At 49.2% G+C, this 21,937-nt stretch overlaps 1 protein-coding gene across 1 annotated transcript in view; it reads right to left on the minus strand.

The window, feature by feature from the left end:
• The window catches only part of LOC144752894 (RLA class I histocompatibility antigen, alpha chain 11/11-like), a 161,707-nt gene extending 148,399 nt beyond the window's left edge, over nt 1-13,308 (minus strand). The window contains exon 1 of the mRNA XM_078640719.1: nt 13,230-13,308. The gene's annotated coding sequence lies outside the window, so the exon portion shown is untranslated. The remainder of the gene's footprint in view (nt 1-13,229) is intronic.
• Between the last annotated feature and the right edge of the window lie 8,629 nt (nt 13,309-21,937).

The following is a 21,937-nucleotide window of genomic DNA, read 5'->3' on the forward strand; positions in this document are numbered from 1 at the left end:
ATAAGAGCAACATCCGGACCAACAACCTGAGATCCAGCATAGCGACACACTTCCAGGATAATAGACACAATGTTGCACAACTCAAGTTTCTAGTGCTTGAGCAAGTTAAAGTGACTACTGACAACAAGAACACTTTGCTAAAACGAGAGAACTTTTGGATCCGATATTTGTCCACCATGGCACCGTATGGTCTCAATGACCGAATGGAATTTCAATGTTACCTGTGATTGTTTTATGCGCATGTGCATGTTATCACTGACGTTTTTCACCACACCATTTCACAATGAATTTGTTATTCCTTTGTTTATCATGTTATTTTGATCCGTTTTTCACCTTTCCCTTAGCTTTTAACACATTCTAAGATGGCGCCCATTTTCGTTCATTAACTTGCACGACCTGGTAATCACTTGGCCTTCCTCTCTGTCTAATCTCCCTTACACGCGAATATAACATTCACACAGGGCGTTTGACTCCTTGTTAACGTTGGGAACTCCCCGGAGTCTGCGTATCGTTACACTTACGTGAGTACTTTACTAGCGTTTGGAAGCGCGGAGCACCTTGTAGATGAGAGCGGCATGCATGCGGCACTATGGTATACTTGGTATTTTCTCGGGTTCTTACGAACACCTGACGACGGCTAACTGGTTGCACCTTGCCACAAACATCGCAGTAACTTTTTGCACGCGTCGGTAAATGACGGCTTGACACTCTGGCTTTCCTTTTTGTTCACTTATCGCTTTCTTCGCTTAATGACCGGGCTGAGTATATTCTTTTAAAGTTTGGCACTTACGAAACTTTTTTTCTGTACACCATGGATTGATTGCAATTGATAACATGTATAGATAGTACATTCTGAAATGGCGATTCTTTCATCTTTTGTTTGTAGAGTTATCCCTGAAGAAGGGCGGAGCCCGAAATGCATCGGGAATCATTATAACTGTGTAACCTACCTTGCATTCAAGCATGAAGCACCCAATGCTTGTTAAAGATTAATTTTGAATTGGGAATACGTTTAATAAAACGTGAAATCTTGAACTTCACTACGGTGTTTGGACTAACTTTGCTTATGGAATAAGACCTTCGGGTCACCCCACGTTGTGCTTTGAGACGCTTCCCCCTAGCCAGGGGGCGGCATTGCATTAGTCCCCTGGGGGAAGCAAGGTCGCAGACTAGTCCACCCCCGGGGGTCTTCGCGCGGCTGGAAGGACACGGTGGGGTGGGTGTTCGAAGGGGTGGAATTGGGGGCGGACTGGTGGTGATTATAAAGGTTCTAGGGTGAGAGGCTCCAGCCTCTTTCCCAGCACCTTGCACCACCAGGATGGGGGGGTTAGGTAGTTTGTGTTGATAGATTGGAGTGGGTAGGTTTAGGAGAAGAGGCCTTTAAGGACAGCAACGAGATCCAGGATTAATAAGGGTGCCTACTGCGAGGGATGGCAGGCGCAGATTCCGACGTGGTGCGCGAACCACTGCGCGTCCTTGGCCAGGCGGGCTGGGCAGATCTACTCCATCCCAGCGTATTGGCAGAGCCATGGGTGGGCTTGGTCCTGCACACACAGTCCGCATCTGTGGGCGTAGCTGCGGCGATCCCGGCATGTATTGATGAGCTGCTGACGTCGGAGAGACCCCCTGTGCCCAGGGGGCAGGGCACATCCAGAGGGAAGCACAGGGGCTGCAGTACCAGGTGAGGAGGAGGAGGGGTGTCGGGTTGCAGCGTGAGGCAGACGTGGTGTCTGTGAAAGGGGCGGACAATGGTGTAGAGGGAGGGGATGCTGAGGAGGATGCCATCATGCCGTTGGACCTGTCCACAAGGCCCAAAACTGCTACAGTGGTCAAGAAAGCTCCAACAGGACAGGCCCCAGCAAAAAAGAAGGCAAATACATTAGGGCTGCAGGGGGAGGCCCACGTGGTACCTTTGTGCTCCAGGGAACATGGCAAAGTGGTTGCTGATTTAGGGGATGGCGGGACGAATTGCCCCCGAGTTTGCCATGGTGGGCAGGGCTTTCTTCAGAGGTCAAGATAAGGGAGCAGAGGTGTCTAATCCAGGAGACAGAGGACAGGTGGGCTGCCATGTGTGAGGTAAGGGACCGGGTGGGCTGGGGAGGCAAGGAGGTGGAAGTGGTGGGATCAGGAGGAGGGCCCGAGTTTGCTTCAGGGTGCAGAGTCGTTGAGGGTTCAGTGGGTATGGGTCCCTGTCGAACGGCAGGTAAATGGCGGGTCAGGGACAGCCTGCACATCAGTGAGGCCCGGTGGTGCTGAGGACCCCGCAGGTTGGATCAGACTGGGGGATGTTTACCTGATTTCATCAGCTGGGAGAGGGAGGGGTGGGCTGGCAGGACACAGCACGCCTCCGGCACATCGGGCAGAATTAGTCGGGGGTCCGTGGCAGCCAACCTGCCGCCGAGTAAGCGCTCTAAGAAGAAAAGCGCAGCAAGGAACGTGAGCGCGGTGCTTGAGCAAAAGAGAGGAAGGCAGGCGAGAGTGAGTGAGCAAGCGGAGAACGTGATGGAGTTGGTGTTGGACTATGAGGACGAGAGTGATAATTGGGAGGAGGGTGAGTTGCATGAGGAGGATGAAGGGGATCAGGTCTTGCCAGAGGTCTATGGGGGGGGGGCAAACAAGAAAATTGGTGTCTTGCAGGAAAAGGCGGTGACCAAAGGGAAGGCGGAGCACCAGCAGAAGACCGGTGGCCAAGTCAGCGACATGGGAACACAAGGAGCACCCTCAGGTACGGGGGAGTGGTGGTCGGCCTGGGGGAGGCGAGGGTGGGTGCGAAAGGCAAAGCCTGCTGGTCGGTCAGTCTGGGGGACAGGAAGATATGGGACAGGGGCCTCCAGGTAGAGGCTGCACCGGTCCAGAAATCCAACGAGACGGGTGGGGGGCAGGTGCGTTTGGTGGGGACAGGGGTTTAGACTATCAATTTAGCAGGGACCGGGGTCCAGACGGACGCATAGTAGGATAAGTCGGGTGATAAAGACCAGAAGAAGCTCCCGTACATGGGGTTAGCGATGCCACTGGGATCCCATCTCTCAGATAAAACCAGGGCAGGATATGAAAACACGAATATGTTGATGTTTTCAAATGACTACATTGGGAATTACAGTGCAAAGAGGGCTCCACAGAGGAGGAATGGGAACTGACGAGATGGCGGAGGGTCCCCATTAAGATGGAAAATTGGAGCTCAGCGTTTCTGATTTTCGCCAGTATATACTGCAAAAAATATCTAGACAGAGAAATAGCTTTGCTAAATTATATCGACATAATCATGAAAGCTCAGATGCACTTCCGTGGCTCAGCCTGGCTGAGTTACGACAAAGAGTTTTGGGCACAAGTTAGCAGCAACCCCAACAAGCCATGGGGGGAGGTGGATCAGGAGTTGTAGATGCAGTGGATGTCATCACGCAATCAACAGCATCCACTCATAGGGCGAGCGGGCTGCTGGTGATCTACCAGTCCTTTCAGGCCTGTCCCGCCCAGTATGGGGCGGGTGGGAACAGTGTGGGAGCAGGGAGCGTGGATGGGCTGTCCAAACCACCAGGGGCAAATAAGGGGGCCTGCTGGAACTTCAACAAAGGGTCTTGCACAAGGCACCCTTGTACATTTAAGCATGAATGCTCCAAGTGCGGGGGTAGACACTACTTTGTCTAGTGCTTCAACCTGGTCACCCCCAGTGAGCAGTGGCAGGCGACAAAAGGGAGAGGCCAGGTGGGACCAAAGGGCCCCTACTCCAATTAAGCTGGATGCCATTGGCCCATGGCTTTCAAGCTACCCTGACAGAGAGGCGGCCCTGCGGTTGCAATGGGGTTTTTAAGAAGGTTTTCGGGTGGGGTATCAGGGTCCTAGGGTCAGGTGCTGGGCGGACAATCGGAAATCAGCTAATCAACTTCCTGCAATTGTGGCAGCAAAATTGGAGAAGGAGGTGTCAGAAGGGAGGATGGAGGGCCCCTTTAGGGACTGGCCGTTGGAGGACTTGATTGTGTCACCATTGGGGGTGGTGCCCAAAAAAGACCATTGGGAGTTCCGAATGATTCAACACCATTCCTGGCCAGAGGGTAACTCAGTGAAAGATTTTATTACAGAGAGTGACTGTAAGGTGCTGTATGCCTCAGTGAACGATGCGATCCATCTGGTGAGGGAGTGTGGGGGGCGAGCAGAGATGGCCAAGTGTGATGTCAAGTCTGCTTTCCGCCTGTTGCCTATTCATCCAATAGATTTCCTGCTGCTGAGGTTGCAGTTCGATGGGGCCATCTACGTAGACAAGGTCTTGCCCATGGGGTGTGCCATCTCCTGTTCGCTGTTTGAGATGTTCAGTACATTATCACAATGGGTGTTCATCAAGAAGAGTGGGCGTGGAGCGGTGACACACTATCTGGACGATTTCCTGTTTGTGGGAAAAGGGGACTCGGGTGAATGTGGACGAGCGCTCCAACGGTTTGAGGAGATGGCGAGGACGTTTGGAGTACCTTTAGTGCTGGAAAAGAAACCTGGGCCCAGCTGCGGCTGACATCCCTGGGCATTGAGCTAGACTCTGTGCATTGCATGGCGCAGCTCCCACAGGACAAAGTGACTGACATACTGAGATTTCTGTCAACAGTGATGGGGGAAAAGAAGATTGGTGCAGAAGTTGCTGTTTTTTTTTAACTATGCATGCAGGGTGGTGAGAGCAGGGAGGACATTTTGCAGGTGGCTTGGCATGTCAGGCACTGTGCTACCGCATCACAGGGTCCGGATTTCAATGGGTGTCAGGGCTGACCTGGGAATGTGGCAAATATTTTTTGGAGAACTTCAATGGTGTCTTGTTGAACTTTGTGGTGGAGAACACGGTCTGGCAAGTGCAGATCTTGTCAGATGCTTCTGAGCCTTCGGGATTTGGGCTGTTTTGGGATGGGCGGTGGTGTGCGGAAAGATGGCTGGCACATTTGTTGACCCAGGGCCGGAGCATTGTCTTTTTGGAGTTCTTTCAGTTGCTTTCTGGTGGTGTGGGGCAGGGAGCTGCAGAACCGGATGGTGCTTTTCCACATGGATAATACCACGGTAGTGGAACTGGTTAATGGGCAGAAGGCGAGGGCCTTGAGAGTGTTCAGACTGTTGCGTAGGTTTATGTTGAACTGTTTATGGTGTTTATTGGGCAAGCAATGACGTGCGGACGCTTTGTCTAATTTTCAGTGGCAGCGCTATCGGACGTTGGCACCGGGTGCGGAGCAGTACAAGACGCAGTTGCCGGACAACATCTGGGCCTGGGGGGAATGAGGCTGATATGTCTGGTTGGAAGATCCTCGACAGATTCAACGCGGCGGATTAAAAGCTTGCTTGGTCGGAGATCTGAGAGTCGCTGGGGCCCGGGAGGGCGTCCCAAATCATTGCACACCCAGAGGCTGAAGAGGGAGTCCTGACTTTTGTGTTGCATTGTATAGATAGGGGACTGTCACAAACAATCATAGCGGGAAGTTGGCTGGGATATCCTTCTACTGTAAATTGTATATGGGCTTTGACCCAGCGAAGGATGAACTTCTGAGCAGAGCACTGAAGGGTTGGTGGAGGGTGGAGAGAGCGAGGGACAGGGTGGCAGTTAGGGGGGCCATTACTTTTAAATTGTTGAAGGACTTGTTAGAGGGGTTTCCAGTTTGTTGTTATGATGCGGGGGAAGTGCAGTTATTCAGGCTTTGCATGATATGGATGTTTTTTGGAGCCTTCCGGGTGTCGGAATTGCTGGGTACCTCACAGGGGCCTGATTTGTTGTACAGTGAGGTGGATGTGGCTCACGGGAACCTGGGAATTTGGCTGAGGCAATCAAAGACCGATCAGGTGGGGAGGGGAAAGTGGGTTTGGTTGCAATAAAGTGGGTCCACTGAAGTTTGCCTGGTGTGGGAATGGCAAAGGGCTACCTTACGGGGTCAGCAGGGGAGTGGGGAGATATTCTGCCACGTTTCTGGAGGGAGGGTCTAGTCTTTTCAATTGCTGGCAGTGCTGTACAGGACCCTCAGGAGAGTGGGGAGGGAGCGCACAGAGTATGGAATGCACTCCTTCAGGATAGGTGCAGCAACTTCAGCAGCACATTTGGGGTGGTCATGGGGTCAGATTTGTCTGATAGGACGTTGGCATTCACGTTGTTGCAAAAAGTATGTGAGGAAATAACTTGAAAGGGGTGCAGAGGGGGTTTCAGAGTTTCTTGCGTTGACACGGGGGTTTGAGGGGACATGAGGTTGTGTTTCTAGTGTTAATTCTACTTTCTTTTGCCATAGTGTGCGTGAGTGGCCCAGGGACACTTGTTTGTGCACTGGACAGCCAAGTACTCGGACCAGCAACTCTATGAACATAATTTGGGCCTGAGAAGCAGCAGTCACGAAGTGAGCTGGTGGGGTAAGAGGGGAATGCGATGGGGTGTGCTGCTGCCCTGGCTTATCAAGATGGTTGCTCAGAGGGGCTGCCCGGACATGCTAGTCATCCATTTGGTGGAGAATGACTTGGTGCCACCGTCAGGCCTGGCATTGCTGCACAGCATGCAAAGGGATTTGGAGGTTCTGAGAAAAAACCTTGCGGGTACTTGCCTAGTGTGGACGGAACTGGTACCAAGAAGGGTTTGGAGAGGAGCTGTTAACCATGCAGCGATTGATAAAGCACGGAGGAAACTGAATCGGGCAATGAGAGTTTTTTGCCAACTCAGGAACATTAGCTTGATTGCTCAAGGGGGTTTGAGGCTTGAAGAGCCGATCCTATTCAGGGACGATGGGGTGCACCTTTCAAGGATGGGTAATGTTTATTACATGATGGAAATGAGGGATACGATCAGCAGGCTTTGGAATGAATCCATCTGGTGTCGTAGGGTTTAGTGAACGAAAGGTGCACAAAACAGTGTGGGGCAGATAACCACTCTGCAGGGGTTACCTGGGTGGCGGAGCTTTGGAGGGGTGTTGAGTCATGGGCGGGTGGAGCCACCCCTTTGGGGGCTGGAGTTACACAGGATAAGGACAGTGGAGCGTAGGATGCAAGGTGCAGCAGAGGGAATGAAAGAGAGGATGCTCATGAGGGCTGTGAAGGTGAAGAAGGGATGGATGGAAAAGTTTACAGCAGAAATGGGAAGGAGTGAAAGTGGTGAGACGGATGGAGAATGGATGGATGGAGGGATGGGCTTGTCTCTTGGGGTATTCCAATTGCTTTTTTGGATAGATTTCCACTGGCGAGATTTGACCATGGGAGGTCTGTTCTGATGATGTCTGCTAGTGATGGGGATTGTCGTTACATAAAAATGTATAGCATTATGATCGGACCACGGTACAGGCATCATACTGACCAGCTCAATGTGCTGGTTGTTGGTGAATATGCCATCCAAAGTGTGGCCTGCTGTGTGCGTCGGCTCCGATACAGTCTGCCTCCGCCCATAGCCTGCGAGATTGTCCGCCAAGTTGGCGGTCTCAGAATTATTGTTAGTATTAGGGGATTTTAATTTCCACCTTGAAGCTGTGGAGGTGGGGGTATCTAAGCAAGATTCTAGAAAAGTCTGAAGTGAATTGGTGAAAGAGGACCTCACCCTTGGAGGCCTGTAGATGAGTAGCCCCGGGAAGAGCTCAACGTTATTAGCTTTAATGCTGAATGTCAGAGCCTCAGCTTTCAATGATTGTCCAGGCTCGATCCTCACCATATGATGGGACCGATAGATATATTATGGCTACCCCCCTTTTTTCCCCACACTGTCTACACATGCTACTTGGTAGTCTGCTGGTACTGCCACATTCCAGTCAGGTTCTGATGGATTATTTGCCCAGGTTTCTGTTATGAAAATGAGATCTGGGGTTGAAAGTTGAATGTGACATTCTAATTCATGTTTGTGTTTTCTCATCAGTCTCATGTTCAGCAGAATACACCTGATTGTATCAGTACTAGAACCCTGAGAAATGTTAGGACCAATGTGTGTAGCCTCAGGGCATAAACCGTGGCCCGTTACTTGTGCTTGAGACCCCCCTGTCCCTTGGGTGCAATAATTGCTTTCCTTGGTTAGAGGTGGCGGTGCTCTGCCCCAGCTAAAGTTGCCACATCTGTTCTTATTGGGCTGATGCAAGGCCACCATGTCACACAAATTACATCTACTCAGGCTGTTGTTACCAAGATCTATCAACAGTGTGGAAATGTGGCACTCACTGATGTTCAGGTAGAGAAGTTGAGTTTGAGTATAGCTTTGTGGGGTAAAATTGGCAGGGGTTCCGGCACTGGGCGCCGACGGGTGTGTGAGAACTGGGGTCACCAATTCCATGGGGTAGCTTGGAGCGAGCGGGAAGGCACCCGAAAGCTTAGGTGTATAGTAGCAGTGCAGCACACACTCCCACTGAGACAGGAAACACACACAATAACTGACATCACACCAGCTGGACAGTTAAAATCAATACACTTTTTTCTAGATCAAATTCAGGGTTGGCAAATCATTCATGGCAACCAATTAATCAATTCAGCATTAACTCAATAGCACATTTCATTGTAGGCAGATGTAAATCGGTTTCATGAGGACTCAGGCAACATTTCATCATAATAGCATAGGTAAATAATTAATTCCAGAAGAACGCATTTAACATTTCATTAGGCAGGCTTCGGTAATAACTTGGGACCTTAGTGGAATCAATTATGCAGGGTCACCTAGCTCCTGCATAAGGGCAGTCTACAAAGGACAATTCCCTAACGAGGGGTTAACTCAATTATCAAAACAGTCACCAAATGCTCACTGGGAGCTCTTGCCCAGTCCAGGAGTCCCTATCCGTACAACTGGGGGCAACTGGGCCCAACCACAGTTCCTCACGCGGCGAAGGCCGGCCTCGGGGCTCCCTCTCCACTCCTCGGGGGTCCTGCTCTTCTCTCTGGCCTTCCACCCTCCTCCCCGAGGGGGATTACCTGGGTCTTCGGCTCCAACGAGAGCCCTTGCGGTGGTTTCAGGCTGGTGGGGAGGGCTCCGACCCTCCTGCGGGCCGCACGCTGCTGGGTAGACCGGTCCCAGGTCTCTTGTCGGCACCTCCCGCCTCGGGACCAGTCGGGGCGTTGCTCGGAAGGGGGCGCAGCCTCCGCTAGAAGCCGGGCAGCAGAGACAGGCCCCGCCGCAGAGCCAATCAGGGGCCACTTTCCGGGGGCGCAGCCGGGAAGGCCAATGGTTGCGAGGCAGGGGTGGGGGCACGGCCAATGACGCGGCCGGGCGCCCCGTCACCTGAGGGGAGTGTTCGTGCCTCACTAGGGCTAGCGCAGCTTACTGACGCAATGCGGCGGCCCTCTCCTGGCTCCAAGGGCCGCCGGGATGATGCAGTCAGCAGTGGGGGCCTCTACAGTCCCGCGCTGGGCCGCGGCGGTGATGGCGAGCCAAAGAATGCTTCCGGGCGGCGCGATGCAGCGCCGGCAATCCCCGGGCCGCAGCGGTGAGGATGGCAGCACTCTCTGGGGTATTAGTGCAACAGCTGGAGCCCGAAGGAGACTGGGGCTGCAGCTGTGAGTCGGGCCGGCAGCGCTTCGAAAGGGGCAGAGCGCTTGGGTTCAACACGATGTGGGGTGAGGCCACAAGCACCCCTGGCAATAGCACTGCAGCGATGGCAGTTCCCTGACACCCAGGCAGCTTCCGACAAGCACAGTTCTGAGCAGGTCTGTGCAAGGAGGCGTCAGCGCTAAGCAGTGGGAGCGCTTAGAAGGCATTTCAGGCAGGTTAGCAACACAAATGGGACAGGACAGCACAGGGGGGTACAGGCTGGGCAGGGGTGCGTGTGGATGGTACAGCGCTAATACCTGGTTGATCCCCCAGCAGTCCTTCTTGTAAATAGGTGTTCTCTTGGTGCTTGACTTCTGTGCCCTTCTCAGGTAGTTCCTTGGGGGGATAGGTAATAAGGGGGGGGGTGAGGTGGTGGCTTAAGGTCAGGCTGGTTCCTGTAGATCACTGCAGGTGGTTCCCTGGAATCTCCCCACGCTGGGCCAGATCAGTGGGTTTGGTAGAGTCCCTTACTCAACTTAGAAGGCAGTGCCCAGGCCCAGTCACTTCCAGTGGTATAGGTTCCTCCCCTAGGCCCTACCGCCTAAGACTCCTGCGTAGGTTCCCAAGGGTCCAGTGATACCCCAACTGACAAAAACGTTTCCCTCCTTTCCTTAAATATCCCTAGGTCAGGTGACCACTCTCTAAGGCGGCAAAGTGAGACCCCTCCCCTATTCCGGAAGGTTCCAGGAGCTTCCACAGTCTAGCTATGGGCAGAAAAGGCGGGCTGGTGTTGCTACAGTATATTAAGGTCCCAGCCAGCTCCTGGCTACTAGGGTGCTACTAAAAAGACCACTCCGCAGTAGCAGGGGCCTGTGGCATCCATGTTGGTAGGAGAGAGCACCTGCACCTTAGCACTGATTAGCAGTGGTAAGGCGCCCAGCGACCTAGGTCCAACAAAAAAGGTGGTGGACAAAACAAGGCAAGGGTGAAAAAAATGGGGAAAGACCACCCTAGGGCTGACAGGTCTAACAGGGTGCAAACGGGCTTGCCTTTAGTGCGCCTTCAGAACACTGGCGGCGCACCTGCTGTGCGGTCGCAGCATTGTGTGTTATAAGGAGTATTGGGCAAAACAACTAGATAGCTGAGTTGTCCTGGCGAGCCCGCTATTACATACGGGGACCTCAGTCTCGCATTAAAAGTTATAATGATTAGAGCACACAGTAAAAGAGGTAAAAACAGTATTTAAACAGGTTTCAAAGTGCAAGCAGTAATTAAAAAAATATATAATTCCAAGGTGCATGTGCAAGTTACAATTCACATCTCCATAGCGTTTCAGCAGAGCACGGCTAAGGTATCAGCACATCACTGGCTGCGCAGTCGCAGCATCGCGAGTTATAAGGAGTATTGGCGGAAACAACTAGAGCGCTGCCCTGTCCTGGCAGGCCCGCTCTTACATATGGGCACTGCGGTCACGCGTTAAAAGTTATAATGATTAGAGCACACAGTAAAAGAGGTAAAAACAGGTTGCAAAGTCAATCAATCAGAGTTTTTTAAGGCGTGCTACTCACTTGTGAGCGTCTTCGGCGCTGGAGGGTGCAGCTTCGGTGTCAGTGGCATAGCCAGGCCTTAAGGTTCTTCCTGAAGGATTGCAGGGTCGGGGAGCATCTGATGTTCACTGGGAGCTCGTTCCATGTCTTGACTGCGATGTAGGAGAAGGCTCTTCTGCCTGCTCTGGTTCTGTGGATGGAGGGGACCTCTGCCAGGGCAAGGACGGCGGAGGGGAAGTTCCTCTTGAGAACGTGGAAGGAGACTCTATCTTTGAGGTATTTGGGTCCGATGTTGTGGAGGGTTTTGTAGACTTGGGCGAGCAGTTTGAAGGTGACTCTCTTCTCGACAGGGAGCCAGTGGCGGTCTTGTAGGTGTTGGGTCATATGTTTGTGTTGTGGTGTCCCGAGGACGAGTCTGGCTGCTGTGTTCTGGATGGTTTGGAGTTTGTGTAGAAACGTTCTGTTGATTCCGGCTTATAGGGCATTGCCGTAGTCCAGCCTGCAGGTGATGGGCGTTTGGGTGACAGTCCTCCTGCTTTCGTGGGTAATACATTTGAAGGTATTGCGAAGGCTGCAAAGGCAGTTGAAAGTGGGATGATGCTGAGGTTCCGTGCGTGGTCTGTAGGGGTGGGTGGGCTACCGACAGTGGAGGGCTACCAGGTGTTGTCCGAGGCGGAGGTGGAAGGTCAGAGGATGAGGACCTCCGTCTTCTCCGAGTTGAGCTTCAGTCATCTATCCTTCATCCAGGCTGCGACGTCCTACATTTTTTCCTGGAAGCAGAGTCAGGTGTCTTTGGGGTTCTTCGTGAGGGTGAGGATGAGCTGGGTGTCATCGGCATACGATACTATGCTGAGCCCATGCCCTCTGACAATGGTGGGCATGAAGATGTTGAAAAGCGTGGGGCTGAGTGATGACCCTTGGGGTACTCCGCAGTTGATCTTTGTGGGTTCGGAGAGGAAGGGGGTAGTCTGATCCTCTGGGTTCTGCCGGAGAGAAAGGATTGGATCAAGTTGAGGGCGGTTCCTCGTATCCCAGCATCGTGAAGTCTGGCTGCGAGTGCGCGATGTGAGATGGTGTCGAAGGCTGCAGTGAGGTCTAGTAAGATGAGGGCCGCAGTGTGTCCCTGGTCGAGTAGTATGCAGATGTCATCAGTGGCGCCGAGGAGGGCGGTCTCAGTGCTGTGGTTGCTGGGGAATCCTGACTGAAAGGTGTCTAGGATGGAGTTCTCTTCGATGAAAGCGGTCAGCTGGGTGTTCACGAGTCTCTCAGTGACTGTGGCAGCGAAGGGGAGGAGAGAGATAGACCAGTAGTTTTTCAGGTTGGAAGGGTCTTTTCGAGGAGGGGTGCAAGCAATAATTTTTCAAATATATAATTCCAAGGTGCATGTGCAAGTTACAATTTACAGCTCCTTAGCGTTTCAGAAGAGCATGGCTACGGTATCAGGATATCACCTAGAAGGGGCTCGGGTCAAAGGTCATGTTCCATCTTAAACCAAAACTCCATGCGATATGTATGCAAGCGTTTCAGCAAGACAACCATTTCTTCATAAGTCATTTTGCCTTCTGTGTAATACAAGTTCATTTTATGCTCCAGCCCTGCCTGGAACACAAGTGGTAGTTAGTAGCTATAATAAAGCGCTGGTATGTTATGTAATGTTAAAATTTCTAAGGCGCATGTTCACCTGCAGGTCTCTTGACACTGAAATTGGTTTCGGAGTAAACCGGTGTCAGAAAAGTTCTGTTTAATTGTACGCTTGAATGAATAACTGGTTTCCCAGGTTCATTGAGAAAAGCGGTAGGTGTATTGAAGTTGGTTTCACTGGTCATACTTTCGTATTCACAGTCTGGACTTTGCTGCTTAATAAAGTACTCAATTGTGAATAGAATGCAGGATAACCACTAAATATAAAATTACTAATCCTATCTAGAATGAAAATTTGCAACAAAAGTATATATTAATACGATGTACATATACAAGTAAATTCTTGAAAAAGGTGTACTTTTGACAACTGAATTTAAGTGATACTTGGACCTTTTGGCTTAAACTTATGTCCAAATGAGGAAGCAGTTGAAAAGTTTGACCTTTCCGGTGAAAGGATGTCCAAACGCGGTAAAAAGAATGTATTTTAAAATTATTAGTTCGAAATTCCCCTTTAAAAGCTAACACTGTTGGACACAGTCCAGGACTATCGCTTCCTCAAATCTTCTGATAAAATCTCCCTTCACCACGAAATCTTATTTGAAATAAAATACCTGTGCCTTTTGTCGCAGAAACAGTACGGTGGAAACCGCCCTTAATACTTGAAGCTGAGGAGACTCTAAAATGCCATCGCTTCACTTACGTAGAAGACGCATTGACGTAGGCGCGTCAACTCGCCGACAGCTGCACAGCCGAGCAATGAAGTATGACAGTTGGGCTTGACGTATCTGCAAACAGAAACTGACGAACTGCCACGGTACTCCCTCATAAAATTTCTGTCACGGACTGCAAAAACAGACCTGTAGGAAACATATTACGACCATGAAAACGTCTGTCAAGAAAAAACGAGTATACGCCACTTGCCTGAAAATGCTCCTGGCTAATCTTGACAAACTAAGATCGTTCTTCTTAGAAGATTATTGCACAGATAACGAAATGTTGTGAGAAGAAATGTATCCAACGAAAATCAATCTCTCAAAAATAATGAAGAAAGAAATTATTGAGGAGCAAACCTTTCGTTTTTAAATCTGAAAAATAAGCACTTACCTTGAAGTAACAGATAAGTCGCTCGAAAATGATATGTCTTCCACAAGCCCGTCACAAGAATCAGCATCCCATCCTCGTCGCCAAATTGTTGGGATGTTTCATAATAAGAATTAGAGAACCGTAATCACTTTTATATTAAGTATTTATTATAGCTAATGAGCTTGAGGAAAGAGTGTCGGGAATCGACTGCGCAGAGTCGAAGGGAACCAAAGCCACACATATGGTTGTGACGTAAGTTAAATACCAATGCAACATTCCAATTGACGTAAGTGTAGGGAACCAATGAAACACGAGCGCGTGAGGAGCGCAGCAGATAAACTAGACTTACAACACCGGTGTCAGAAAAGTTCTGTTTAATTGTACACTTGAGTGAAAAGCCAGGTCTTCAGCATCTTTCAAAATCGCAGATAGTCTGTTTTGAGTCTTGATGTAAGGAGTTCCAAAATTGGGAGCCCAGTATTGAAAACTTTGACACTCCTGTCCGTTTGCATCTGAATCTGGGGACTACCAATAAATTCATGTGCATGGTGCATGGATCTTAACTCCTTCGGCGCTTATGACAAGCTCAGATCGTCATGAGGCGCAGTGGAGCTGTGCTCAAGACGAGCTGAGCTCGTCATAACTGCAGTGGAATGCCCACGTGGGGATAATTCCCCTCCTGTGCAGGGCATTCCATTGAGTGGGCGGAGTCATGATGATCTCAAGGAGAGATCAGAGTCTATCTGCATGCCCAGACTTTTAATTGTGGTCTTCGGGATGGGTGCAGAGACTAACCCTAATGAAGGGAAGAGGTGTGGCGCAGCGGCCATGGCGACTGACACTGGACGCTGGGGATCACGGTTCGATCCCTGGGTCCAGCGGCACTGCCCTGCCGCTGGACCCAGGGATCGAACTGTGATCCCCAGCACCATGTGACTCTGGGCAATAGCTTGCCTAATCTTCCCGAGGACCCCCAGCACCAGGATGCCTCCGGGTAGCTGTGTGCTATACAAATACTGGATTTATAGTTACATATAAGGATACAGCAACGTAATGCTGTACAGCTCCTCGAGGTGGTGTGGCAGGCCTTAGTGAGCACTGTTTTCAACAAGCAATGACTACTTTAATTATCAACATCAAGCTTTCCTCATCTGCATAAGGACAAGGGTGATTATGAGTAATAATTTATTACCTACTCTTTGCATTGAGTTATCACTCCACCTTGTGTTCTCCCACTTCAACTTCCAACTCCAGCTTCAACTTCAAGCTTCCAACTTCCTGGCCAGCAAACCTTGTCTGAGGTCGCTGGGACCTTATATGGTCTGCATGTGGGTGGCACATGTGTACACTGATTGGTGGTTGTATCTGGTGTTTCTATTGGGTTAGGGTTAATGTCCTCATTGGTTGGGTATTTGAGGGTTCTGATTGGTTTCTGGGTCTGTGATTCAATCCTTGTAGGGCTGGGACTAGGGCTAGGGTTAGGATTTCTATTGGAAGTAGGGACTAGGGCTTCCTATGTTATTGGTTGTTGGGCGTAGGGTGGGACTAGGGCTAGGGTTATACCTTTAATTGGAAGTAGCTATTTAGGGCTTCTGGTGTGATTGGTTGTTGGACTAGTTGTGGGACTAAGAGTGGGGTTAGGCTTTCTAGTGGAAGTAGGGACTAGGGCTACCTGTACCATTGACTGCTTGGACTTGGGTTGGGACTACTAGAAGGGCTAGGGCCTTTATTGGACGTAGAGATCAGGGATTTTGAACTGATTGGGTACTTGGACAAGGGCTAAGATTGGCTGTAAGGTCCTGGTCTCCTATTGGTTCTAGATTTTCGGGCTAGTGTTGTGATTGGATAATGTTAGGGCTAGGGTTCCCATTGGCTGAAGGGGTCACCTGATTTCTAGGGCTATTAAAAAGGCCAGGCTTAGGGCGTCTCAGCCCAGGCGTCGAGGCTAAGGGTGGAGAGGACAAGGGTAGTTGCCTGTTTAAGCATCTTAAGGGCGGAGAGGACAAGGGTCGTTGCCTGTTTGAGCCTGTTAAGGGCGGAGAGGACAAGGGTAGTTGCCTGTTTGAGCCTGTTCGAGACTGGTCGGGACTAGGGCCAGAAATGCTTCCCTTTTTCTCATTTAGCAATACCCAGCCCACACCATTCACATCCACAAACAGAGCAACACACTCACACCAATTGTACACCACGCACAACAGTATGCACAGATTAATGTACCAGCATGCACCACCAACCCAACCAAACCACATCTACACACCCTACTATCCCAACTACCACACATATCCACCATCACCCACAAACAGTACACAACTCTATCCTATACCACTAACAAATACACTCATCACTAACACAACGCCAATCAACACCATACATAACTACATCCCATTCAGACACACTCTCCCTGCTGTAATTACACCTAACAGACCACCTTTTATCACTAACAAACATATAATGATCCTTCCATCAGTTGTCCATCAAACACCCTCCTCTCCCTTCTACCATAATAAAACTAACACACAACACACACACTGCACACCACCACACTTTGTAACTCTTGAAACAAACCAGTCTAAGGTAAACACTCTCACCTCTACTTCATTCCCTCCTACACACAACATACACTCTACTCATTAACACATCCCCACCCCCTCTACGTCACAACCTCCTCTCACTAACAATACTACACAACCAAATCGGGTGCATGAAACATATACATCAGCACCCCTTTTCACTGCACCTCAAAAGCAAAACATATCACACACACCAGCACAACAAGATCTTCAGAGCACAACACCTCATAATACTTACCATCACAAAATACATACATATACCTACCTTTCAAACCACACAAAGGAACAAACTCCAATGCCAATCGTTCACTCTTCCACCACACCTAACACAGATACAGCAAAACAGCACCTCTCTTCTAACCGCCTCTCATCCATTGGACAATTTAGAACATTACGACATGACCCACATGCTGCACCACCTCCCCTGACTCATACAACTTCCACCTTAAACACACGCAAAAAATATAAGCAACATGCCACACCTCACAACTTTGCTTCCCCAGGTCTATATCTCACAACAATGTTACACCACAAAAGCAACACAGCCCTCCAAATCTCACTCTCAAACACCATCTTCAACACATACACATGCAGACCCATCAAAATGTCTTCTTAGCATGCTGGATTAGGAAGACAATACAGAACAGCTACACAATTGCTATCCTAATACAGCTAATACCAGCACTAAAAACACACCTGCTACACTCCCACACAATACTGATCACTCTTCTACAAAACAAAGTCCCACTATCACCAAAGGCCACTCTCTACACAGTCTACTAATAAATGCTCGATCCCTCTCTAAAGATAAGCATCACATCTACGACCTTCTCACAGATGCAAAACCAGACATACTATTCATAACCGAATGATGGTTGGGAGAGGATATGGCTCCAGTCCTGCATGAAGCCATTCCTCTAGGCTATCAAATATTCACCCGAAATCATATAGCCAAAAAAGGAGGTGGTCTACCTGTTGTATTCAGGCAAACAACACATATCACTAAAGCTGACAACATCTCCATAAAGAATTGTGAGGCTCTTCTAACAAGATGCAATCCTACACCGTCTTCCACCTGTAACTTCCTGCTCCTCTACAGACCTCCACCTAGCAAGGCAACATTCCCAGACGCACTTCTAGACACAGTTTCAAACCTGATAACAATACACTCCAATCTATGTGTTCTGGGTGACCTTAACATTTGGTTTGATAAAACCAATACGACCCATCCAAAAACAAAAATCACCAGCCTAGACGCATTAAACCTGCATCAGATTGTCCACAATCCGGCACACATTGCTGGACATATCCTAGATGTCATTTTTGCTAATACTGAACTATTTATCTTTCAAACTATAACTCCAGTCACATGGTCAGACCACCACTTGCTTGCTTTCCAACATAAAACAATACTAAGCGACTCACCTAAAACTACCTTGCATCCATCCACCTATCGGCCGTGGAACAAACTCAATTTGGAACAGTTGGAAACACAACTAACATCCAGTATAAATCTGAAAACCATAAATTCTGTTCAGAATCTATATGAGTGGCTACAGGAAGCTTTTGACATCCTGATACCACTCAAAACCACACAACAGAACAAAAGTGTTAGAAGGGGCGATCTCAGGGGGGACAGAGGACGTTCTCCGGACCCCCCGGGACCCACCTCTCCCAGGAGCGTTGCCGAGCACAGGCGTAAGACCCTCACAGGAGGGGACTTCTCATTTAAGATTGTACACGCAGAGGTTCCGCTGCGCTATAAATGGACACCACACAGTTGTGTACTGAGTAACAAGTTCTTTATCAAGCAGTCGTTATTACGTTCTTGCAGGTTAAAAGGTCATATATTTACATTCAGTTCAAGGGTTCGTAAGTTCTTGGGGAACCGCGACCACGTCAGCAGGGCTCAAGCAAAGATGGTTCAGGGAGCCGCGACCACGTCAGCAGGGCTCAAGCAAAGATAGTTCAGGGAGCCGCGACCAAGTCAGCAGGGCTCGCAAGGATGGTTCAAGGAGCCGCGACCAAGTCAGCAGGGCTCCAGCAAAGATGGTTCAGTGAGCCGCGACCAAGTCAGCAGGGCTCCAGCAAAGATGGTTCAGGGAGCCGCGACCAAGTCAGCAGGGCTCACAAAGGTTCCAAAGTTCGGGTAGCGTTCTTCTTCGAGTTGGTTGAGCCGCGACCAGGTCAGCAGGGCTCTCTTCGTCCAGGATTCAACTGCCCGCAAGTTTCAGAGCGGGCCCTGTTATAGTCCTTTTCCCCTTTGAAGTCTGGGCCCTCGCAGGTGGTTATCTGATGCCCGGGGCTGATTGTCGGGGTTTCCTGCTAGCCGGCCCTTTGATCCCTTGAAGATGGGTCCGGGGGTTTCTAGACACCCAGCAGGGAGTGGAGCCAGCTCTCGGGGAGGCCGGAGGTGCAATCGAAACCAGTCCTCAAGGGGAGGCCAGAGGTGTGACGGAAACCAGTCTCCTGGGGGAGGCCGGAGATGTGATCGAAACTACTCGGCCCTATCTCAGTCAGAGGAAACCCTCTACCCCCCAGCCGGGCATGGCGCGTCTGGAGCCTAGGTTTCGCTGGGGCCGGGGTCATGCATGGGGCTATGGAGTCAGGGATCTCAGGGAAGGGTGATGGTTACCGGAGGCCCTCTGGGGTGATGCGGGTTCTGGGTATCCGGTACCGGGAGGATAGATGGCTGGATGCGAGGGTGGTCGTCCGTTTGGTAGGGTCATGTAGGGAGCGGGAGGACAGGGGGACGGGACGACCGGGGTTTCTGATGAGCAGGGATAACTGTCGGGGCGCTGAGGGTTGGGGAGAACCACGCCACGAGGCCAGGTCCAACAAAAAGAAAAAAGCGCCTTGGAGAAACATAGAAATAAAAGACATAAAACAACAAATTAGAAAGCTGCAACGTACCTGGCTCAAAACAAACGCCAAACAAGACAGACTTCACCTACAGAAAATTAACAGATTATATAAGTCGGCTATCAAAAAAGCTAAGAAAAGGTACTATTCAGACAGAATTCAAAACGCTATAAAGAATTCTGTAAAATACTCAATGAATTTCAAAAACCGAATTGCCTAGAAGGAACTCATCCTGTTACTCAAGATTTCACAGACAAACTGGCAAATCATTACACGGACAAAGCAGACACGCTGCACTCGGACCTCTCAGCTGCCTTTGACATGGTTGACCACGACACTCTGAAACAAAGACTTTATGAAGCCGGCATAGAGGGAACTGCTCTAGACTGGATCACGTCTTACCTTTGAAACAGAACTAATGTAATCCATACCCCACCTTTCTCATCCAAACCGTACTCCACAAAAGCAGGGGTCCCTCAAGGTTCTATCATCTCGCCCATGCTTTTCAACATCTACATGAAGTCTTTACCAGTACTGATCAATAAATTTCACCTCACGTGTTACAACTATGCAGTTGACACGCAATTACTCCTTCAACTGGAATGCCCCAAAGACATTGGAAAATCACCAATTTTCAGCTGTCTCAGAGCTGTGGATCAGTGGATGACTTGGAGCCATCTCAAATTGAATGCTTCAAAAACTGAAATACTCATGTGTGGCGATTGGAAAAATTACAACCCGCTTGCCGCATGGCCTAATGTACTGGGATCACTGCCTAAAGTATCGAAGGAAGTAAGAAACCTCGGAATGACCATGGAATTCAAGCTGTTGATGAATGCCCAAGTGGATAAACTATCAAGATCAAGCATTGCTACTATAAAAAAGCTGCGACGAATTTTCCCTCATTTGGGATTTCCACACAAGGTCCAAGCTACCAACAACTCCCTTGTTCTAGCCAATTCTACACTAATTTTCAACACTAATCCTTTATGGGTTCCGGAGTGGTTTGCTACTCACCAGAAAAGCGCTTCAACACCCATCAGGGGTAACAGGTGCTATATGAATGCAAATCTTTCTTCTCCTTTTATCCCTCCGCTATCCTTCTGAATCCAAGTAACTGACTAGTATCCACCACTGAAATTACCTCATATTTCACCATATTAATTCACCACTAATCCTTTATAGGCTTCCTGAATAGCATGCGTCAACAAGCGATAAATAAATACAAACCTTTGTCCTCCTCTATCCTTCTGCTATCATTCCATATCCAAATAACTCAACACTAATCCTCTATGGGTCCCGGAGTAGGTTGCTACTCGCCGAAAAAGCGCTTCGACGCCTCGTATGGGGTAGTAAGCGCTATATAAATGCAATTACAATACAATACAATGTTCATTAAGCATATGTCTTCTGTAGACTATTCATGGAATTTACTTTGCAGTATATACACATGGCAGTATACAGGCGCGATACACAAAGTGCAACTACAATAAACTTGGGATTATACTTGTGACACAGATTATGGAAAACAGGAACCTTTAGACCAATATTTTTGTTTGTCGCACATAAAACAACGGTTTAGCTGCACCTATGGCCGCTTCCCACACGATCGAGTGATATTTCGATTGGACGTTAAGGAACACAACAATACCTATGTGTGGAAGTGGATGGAGGATCTTTGTTCATACCTCAATTTTATACTTATTTACAATGCGGCGCACCATGGGGCAAAAATGGACAGATGTGTGACGCATCTGTGCCGTAAAGGTGGCGCATTGCTGGAGTTGCGTTGCAAGCGCGATGCAGCTCCAGCTAAGGCGTGGGGGTGCCCTATCTTTACAATGCTGCGTCAATCCTTACGCCTGCTTCAAGCAGGCGCAGGGTTTTGAGCCAGCATTGGCTCAAAAGTAACTGAGTGAAATCTTTTAGATTTCACTCAGCCACTTTTAGGAGGCGTTCCTGCGCCGGAATGCCCCCCCCCTCCCTGCAACATGGCACATGGTTTACACCACCGCTGTCACAAAAGTGACGCAACGGCGGCGTAAAAGAGGCGCAAGGGGCTTGTTAATCTGCCCCAGGGTATCCCAGAAGGGGCTCAAGTCAAAGGTCATATTCCATCATCATCAAAAACTCCTTTAGATAAGTATGCAAATCTTGCAACAAAAGAACCGTTCCTTTCGCCGTCTTCAATTGATTGCAACTCAATTTCGTTTAACGTTGCAGCCCTGCCTTGAATACAGATGTGTAATGATGAACCGCTAATACGAGAACTACAAGAAGGAACACTGCGTAATTCCTCCAGGTGGCGCTCCAACACTGCTTTTAACATAAATGGCAGGTAAACGAGCCACTGATACATAAACTACCTAATACTGTGCATATGCTCTAGTAGGCGCTGCAGGCCCTAGTTAGGACTATATTCAGCACGCAACACATACTTTGATTATATATTATACTACTTTGAACAAGAAGTAAGAAAATTATGATGTTCTATGACAATAGTTCATGATAGTGGCAATTACTTTAGCATTATATAGTACAATGTGTAGAACAAAGGGGTAATAACGAAACTGGTGCTAATGTAAAGCGCTGTGATACCCGATATCTTCTAGCTCGCACAATATAATTTTTTTTTTTAAACTTAAAAAAACCAGTGGGGCATATTATCAAGGCAGGCAAAATGAAATATGTTCATCGCCCTATTAGTTAGTGGTTTGGGGCCCGCTTTGCATGTCAGAGATATTTATCGCTTATGACATGCAAAGTGGCCGTACCCAACTTGTTAGCGACTGAAAGCAGTCACT

The sequence above is a fragment of the Lissotriton helveticus genome, chromosome 5_1 (assembly GCF_964261635.1).
Source record: "Lissotriton helveticus chromosome 5_1, aLisHel1.1, whole genome shotgun sequence".
NCBI classification, from domain to species: Eukaryota; Metazoa; Chordata; class Amphibia; order Caudata; family Salamandridae; genus Lissotriton; species Lissotriton helveticus.